Source organism: Lathyrus oleraceus, chromosome 7 (genome assembly GCF_024323335.1).
Source record: "Lathyrus oleraceus cultivar Zhongwan6 chromosome 7, CAAS_Psat_ZW6_1.0, whole genome shotgun sequence".
Lineage (NCBI taxonomy): Eukaryota > Viridiplantae > Streptophyta > Magnoliopsida > Fabales > Fabaceae > Lathyrus > Lathyrus oleraceus.
The window spans coordinates 418,525,817-418,533,263 of record NC_066585.1 but is presented as its reverse complement, the minus strand read 5'-3'; positions in this window follow the sequence as shown (position 1 = coordinate 418,533,263).

Genomic DNA, 7,447 nt, shown 5'->3' with positions numbered 1-7,447 from the left:
TAAAATATTTCAAGGGATACTTCACATTAAATCATATTATACATATATGATCCTCCATGAGTCCAAAAGATCAATATAATTTCAAGTTTGAAAGTTGATTCATGGTGGTTGACCTGAAAAAGTCAACTGGTCAAAACTGGGGTTCCCTGGAGCATATCTCCTACAATGTTTTTCATATGAAAATAACTCAAAGATAAACATTACTCTTTATGAAATTCCATATAACTTTCATATTTAAATCAAGAGCTATTTTTGCTTGGAAAGTCACTTTTTATGGTGAAAGATTATAGGTCATTTTGTCTAAACTCTAGTTAGAAGGTCAACTTCCAAGGACCATATCTTGCTCAATTTTTATGAGATGAAAGAAATTCAAGTTTCATGATTAAACTAAAGATGTGTTCTACAAATTTTATTCTTAGAATAAATTCAATTTCAACTTGCAAATGCATGTGCCAAGAGGAAACATTATAGGTCATTTTGGGCCATTATCATTGAATAGGTGATTTTCCTCAACTTCTAAAATGCATAACTCCTACATGCAAAATCAAAATAAGGTCAAATTTATGACCAAATTGAATAGGTTTGAAATATCTACAACTTTTATGAAGGAATGTTTTCCATTTGAAGCCCATAGAAAATGTTATTCAAGGTGGAAGAAGTGAACATTTGGCTTCGTACTTAGAAAATTTTCATTTATATTTGATTTTCCAAAATCCCCCTTCAAATTGCATCATGATCTAAGCTTCAAATATAAAGTTGTTCAGTATTAAAGTTGTTCCCCTTGATCTCACATTTCCAAAAAGTCCAAGATCATCTCATTTGGCCAAGAATTGGATGACTTGCGCATGGTTTCTCTTCAAGGCTTCATTTGGATGAATTTCATGTTCACATTCCAATTTCTATTGCATGATCACATGACACACTCTAAGCATTTCACATGATGAAATTTGGACCTGATTACATCATTTAATGGGCCTATCACACGCCCATGCAACCATGCAAGAGTGAATTGCTATTTTTGGCATTTTGAATGAAATGTATGGAAAGCAATTGCATTGCCTATAAATAAGACCCTTCATGCTCAGAATTATGGAGACCTTGCCTAAGCTTTGAACCTTCAATCCAAACCCTCACTATTAAAGGATAAACTTGAAGGTTTTCAATTAAAAATTGAGTTTCAATTTAACTTCAACTTTGAAGTTGAAATTCTGCGAATCCAAGCCTTTCCTTGATCCAATTCAACTCCTGCGAGCTTCAGAAGTCAAGCCAAGGCTAATTGGAAGCAATATCAAACAAGATTCAAGCTCCCTCGAAGCTGATTTTCCATTTCATCTCTTCTATTCTCTCTCAATTCTTCACCATTCTCTTTGATTTTTGGTTGACTAAAGTCCTACCAATGTACGTAACAAGATTGAGTTGCTTTGAGGTTAAGTCGAAGAAACTCAGTTCATGATCCTCAAAATTCAAATCCCTATATTTTTTTTATATACTTGGAATTGGAGAAAATTGAGGCCAGATCCGTGATCTTGAGTATTTTCGCTTTGAAATAGTGTCATTGTTTTTCATTTTCCATTGAGATGAAGTTGGACCAGTCTGGTGGAGGTCACCGGAGAAGATGACCAAAGCCCTAGCTCCGGTGGTGTGTTGGCACACTTCCTGGCCATCTGATCATGTTTGGATGTTATAATCCGAGCCATTCCTTTTGAATACCACGCATACATTGCATTGACTGAAGACTACCATGGAACGCGCGAGTGTGGCCATCAGATATGCCATCTCAACTAATGAGGGAAATCTTATGGCCTTTATTTTTACTTTTTTGATTTTAATTTCTGATTTTATGTTTATTCCTTTTATTTTGTTTAATTCATATTAATTTCATTTTTAATCCAAAAAATAGTGGACTTTCACCAAAAATCTTTAAATATTTTTCTCTTTTGTATTCTGAATTAAAATTATGTTTTGGATTAATTTTGATATTTTTCATGAACTAAAATGTTTTTATGCACATTTTTAATTATTTAAAAATACTCCTGACTTTTCAAAAATAGTGAAATTTGTTGTCTAAGGTCCTTTGACCTTGTTTGACCTAGGATAAATCCCTTGGCCATTTATTTGGGGTTTTGAAGGGATTTTAGGTTTTGACCAAATTAAAATGCATTTTTATTCATTTTTAATGTGATTTCTAATTGATTAATTGTTCAAAAGTTATTTTGAGAAATTTTTATGGTCTTGGGATGTTTGACTTTCTGTTTGGGCCTTGATAAAGGTTGATTTGACTTTTGTCAGATCAAAACCATTGGAATTATGGGATGGATGAAATGTACATTTCATCTCCCAAATTGAATGGATGGTTTTGATTTGATGAAAATCCTTTCTTGGCCAATTTGTGTTTCTATCTTCCCCTCCTTCTTCATCTTCATCCCTATTCTTTCCCATTCCCTCATTGGACCAATGAAATCTCTAATGTCTTAAGGCTAATTAGTTCATCAATGACCTTGTGTCAGATGAGCTAATACAAATATGACTGAGATAGGTCATTCCCTTTTGGTCTTTTCTTTTAATGTGTGATATGTTTTAGGAGTTTGGTTCTTCATACCAAATCTCTAACATGCATTAAAACTTAGATTTCCATTGCCCGACCTCAGATAGTTATGACTTCTACATAAGTCCAATTACAATCACTTAACATAGAGCTAAATTTGACCCTAATGGCATAATATTCTAGTAAGTGAGATTGTAAGTCTCCCATTCTTCATGGTATTGTGTGGAGACTTGACCTTTTTTCCTTTCATGAGAGTGAGTGGCATACTTGTTGAATTATCCAAGTTAGAGCCCTTCTCATGGAAGATGTCTTGGTTTAAGGATCCATACTTATGAAAGATTGGTTGAGTGTTCTCCAAAGAATGACTTAATAAATTAAAAACACCACTAACCTTTGACTAACATTTGACTAATTCTTGTTAATATTACTTTACTTTCAAGTCATTTACTTTATACAATTTAAATTCCAGTCATTTATCATTCATTGCCATTTTCATTCCATTTAACTTGTTTATGTTTATGTCATCTTCACTTTGCTCATTTGAGCCATATCTTGTGATTGTAAATATTGTTTGTATGTTTTGGTTTGTTTGTGGTCTTAGGACCTTAAAATACTTAATAACAACAAAAACCCTAAAAAACATCTGGTGGACTGTTGATCTTGATCTGAACTCTTGGACTTGGAATTAGGCAACATTCCCTGTGCAAAAAGGACTTGGCCAATGCCAACATTTTGAGACCAAGCTATTGTGAACTGAGCCTTCATCTGATGCAAGCCTGTGATCTTGTTTGAATTCATCTTCTACTCTGTCTTTGTGCTAATTTTCATTTTGACCTTGATGCTTTGCTTTGAGTTGATCAAGGAATATTCCATCTGATACATGAGGAGGCTAAGAAGACTGCTAGCTTTTGGGATTGCGTGCTTGGATGTGGCTATATTTATTTGATGCCTTGATCTTCATAATATCTTAATATTTCTCATTTTCTTATTGATTATTGCTTGATTAAAGTCCAAGGGAAAATGGGTTTCTATATGACATTCTTTTCTATTGGATTGCATCCCATTGGTCAGATCTTTTCAACTCTTAACTTTTAAATCCATGCTTAGGGTAGTCTCTTCATCTCCTCCCACTTTCTTAACTTTAAAAATCTCTCCCCATTTTCAAAAACTTTCTTTTGCTTGTGGTTTCAAACTTAGAGCTTGTTTTAAAGATTAGAAACTTTGGCCTTATGCCAATGAATTTTTCAACTTTTTCTTAAATCAAACTTGTAAATAAACTTAACCATATTGACTTAAAATTTCAAAAAGAACAAAAGAACTAACAACTCCATTCAAACTTTTGGCCCTTTATGCCTTTCATTTAAACTTTTGTTAAAAACAATTCACCAACTTCTTTGAAATTTTTACCACGAACTACGAGGTTTTGATCTCTTATTTTTATGTTGGTACGTAGGCACAAGTCCGTAGGTCTTGTCAAACACAAAAATATAATCAATGAATTCTTTTCTCATCCCCACACTCTATTTTTCTCAAACATCTTTTATACCAAACACATATGCACACATAAAAAAGGGCTCCCTAGGAGTACCTAGGACACTTTGGATGCTAACATCTTCCCTCTGTGTAACCAACCCCCTTACCTATAATCTCTAGCATTTTATTAGTTTTGATTTGAGAACTTATTATCTTTGGGTTTTGTTCGTACTTTTCCCTTTTCTATTGGAAACAATAAAAGCGCGGTGGCGACTCTGGTTTTATTGACTTCAAGTTTATCCATAGCTTGATGGTCATGAATTTACCGTTATAATCTCTTGGCAAAGCTTGGGCAAGGTGTGTGTGTTAGTTCTGAAGCAAATCACTTATTTATATAGTCAATTGAATTCATTTTTGCACCCTTTGAAAACTTGCCAAAATTAGTAACAATGGTGCATGGATGCATGGGCAATGATTTGGTCCTTAAGAATGATACAATCCCACTTCAACTCATGCATAATGAATACTGAGGTCATCACATGGAAGCATGAAAAGAGAAATGATCATTTGAATCCAAAACTTGCCAAAACAAACCTATGAAAGTAACCATACGCAAGTCCCTCAATGTTGGTCCAAATGAGGTGATCTTAGAATTTTTGGAAAGGTGACATCAAAGGGAAAAATCTGAATGTTGAACAAGTTTCCATTTGGAGCTTGGATCATGATAAAGTTTGAGGTGGAAGTTTGAGAAATCAAACATATTTGAATATTTTCTAAGTACCAAGTCAAATGACCACTTCTTCCACCTTGAATAACTTTTGCCATGAGCTTCAAATGGAAACAATTCCTTCATCAAAGTTGTAGCTATTTTATCCCTCTTAAATTTGGTGACAAATTTGACATCATTTGGATTTGGCATGAGGGAGTTATTCATCTTAGAAGTTGAGGAAAATTGCTTGTTCAATGGTAATGACCCAAAATGATCTATAATGTTTCCTCTTGCATCATGCCCTTGCAAGTTGTATTTGACATTTCTCAAAGAATAAAAGTTGGAGAGGACTTCTTGAAATTGATAATGGAACTTGTATGGCCTTCATATCATGAAAATTTAGCAAGTTATGGTCCTTGGAAGTTGACCTCCTAACTAGGGCACAGACAAAATGACCTATAATTGTTCACCATACAAAATGACTTTCCAAGCAGAAAAAGCTCTTGATGTCAACATGAAAGTTGTTTGGAGTGTCATAAGAAGAAAAGTTTCTCTTGGAATAACTTTCATATGACAAAAATTGTAGGAGATAGGGTCTAGTGAACCCCAGTTTTGACTAGTTGACAGATCTTATCATAGCCATCAGATCTTATCTCCAGTTTATATCATAGCCATCAGATCTTATGACTTTATTTAATGCAAGGTGTTTCTCATTGACTTAGACTCATGGTGAGCGCGCGCCTGTGGACCATTAGATGTGCCAGGTCAATTCATGAGACTCAATCCAACGCGCCTGGATTTTTTGCATTTCTGATTTTCCACTTTTATTTTGTTTATTTCATTTTATTTCAAAAAATCATATCTCATTCATTATTGGTCCAAAAAATGTGAGACCAATTGCATTATTTCTCTTTTAATTTCTAGTTTCTAAAAATGTTTTTTAATATTTTTTATTTTATCACTTGCTATTTTTTAGTAATTTTCTCTTTTCTGGTTATTTTTAATTCATTTTAAATAGTTTTTTATATTCAAAAAATACAAAAATATTTTCTCAACCTCTTTGAATGATGATAGATCTATGAAAAATATTCTTATTAATTTATTAATTGATTTGAGAGTTATTTGAGATTTTAGTTCAATTAGGTCATTTTTATGCATTTTTAATTGATTAAAAATAGTTTCTGACTTTTAAAAATGCTGAAATTTTTTGTCAAACTTTGTTTGACCTTGTTGAACTTGGGATAATTAACTTGGACTTTTCAAAGTTGATTTGAAGTGAGTTTGAAGTTTGACCTTTCTTTAATATTTTAATTCAAGTTTTATTTTAAATATTAAAAATGCCAAAAATATTTTGTTTATTTCTTGACTTCTAATATTCATTTTGCTTCTGTTTTCTATTGTTTGACCTTGATCTCCCCTATCTTTGGTCAACATTTGTTGATTGGTACATTCCATTTCATTTAATGCACTTTAATTCTTCATTTCTAATTCTTCATCTTCTTCTTCTTCTCCTTCTTCTTTTTTCCTTTTTTGATCAATGAGTTAAAGATTGGTGGTTAGCATTGATTAGGGAGGTTTAATCTTCCTTAATTCAAATCTAATTCATCTTGATCATGGATCAAGCGAATGGCTTTGCATTAAGGATAGATTGCTTTCTAAATCATGCAAAGGACCTAAATCAATACAAGATCATTTCTCTTCTTCTTTTGGCATGGCAAGTTATAGGAGCTTGATTCACTAATCAAGATCTCTAACTTGTGTTGTTTCCTACATTATTATTGACCGACCTCAGATAGTTGTGACTTCTACATAAGTCCAATTACGATTGCTTAACATAGCGCTAAATTTGCCTTATGGCGCACAAACCATTAACCATTAACATTTACTTTTTGCTCTTTACATTTATGCAATTTACTATTCTTGTACATATTATTCATTTGCTTTATTCCTTTGCTCATTTTAGCACATGTTTATGTTAATGCAATTTGCCTTTTGCTCACTTGAGCACATAATTGTGTATATATTATTGTGCTTGTGTTTTGTTTTGATTGTTATGGACCAAATGCAAAGAAATGGACAAATGGACTTAGTTTCTAGGACATTCCCTATGCAAAATTGGAGTAAAAGGACCTTAATGTTGAAGATGGATTAGAAGGACCAAACCTCTAAACTCACTCTTGTCCATTCTTGATTTGCTTCATAAAACTCTTTGATGTGTGTGTTCTTGTGCTAGGGAATTCTATGAGAGCTCAAATTGAAGAACCATTGCCATGTTCATCCAAAGTGAAATATACAAGATACTTTGAGGATCTCCTAAGGAGCTTGTTTGATTATGTTGATTGCTTGAGCTTACTATTATTATGCTTGCATATTCCAAAGGATGGGAGCTACTTGGATCATCAATATGATCTCAAGAGAGGAACTTCATTTGTGGTCTTGTTTCTTATCCCTTATCTCTTGTATGCTTAGGGTTTAGCCATTCTTCTTCTTCCCTCCATTCTAACCCAAGCCAAAACTTTTTGTGCAAACATTTAACACTTCTTTTCAAGCATTAGAAACCTAAGCCTTATGCTTTTGATTTTCAAACTTTCTTTTCATAACACTTATTTTGAAATTGAACTTCTAAGTCAACTTTGATCATTCTTTTGTATATACTTTTCATTGGTAAATACCACTCATTAAAATATTTTTTTGTGGTTTCAATGGCCACCCTCTTAATC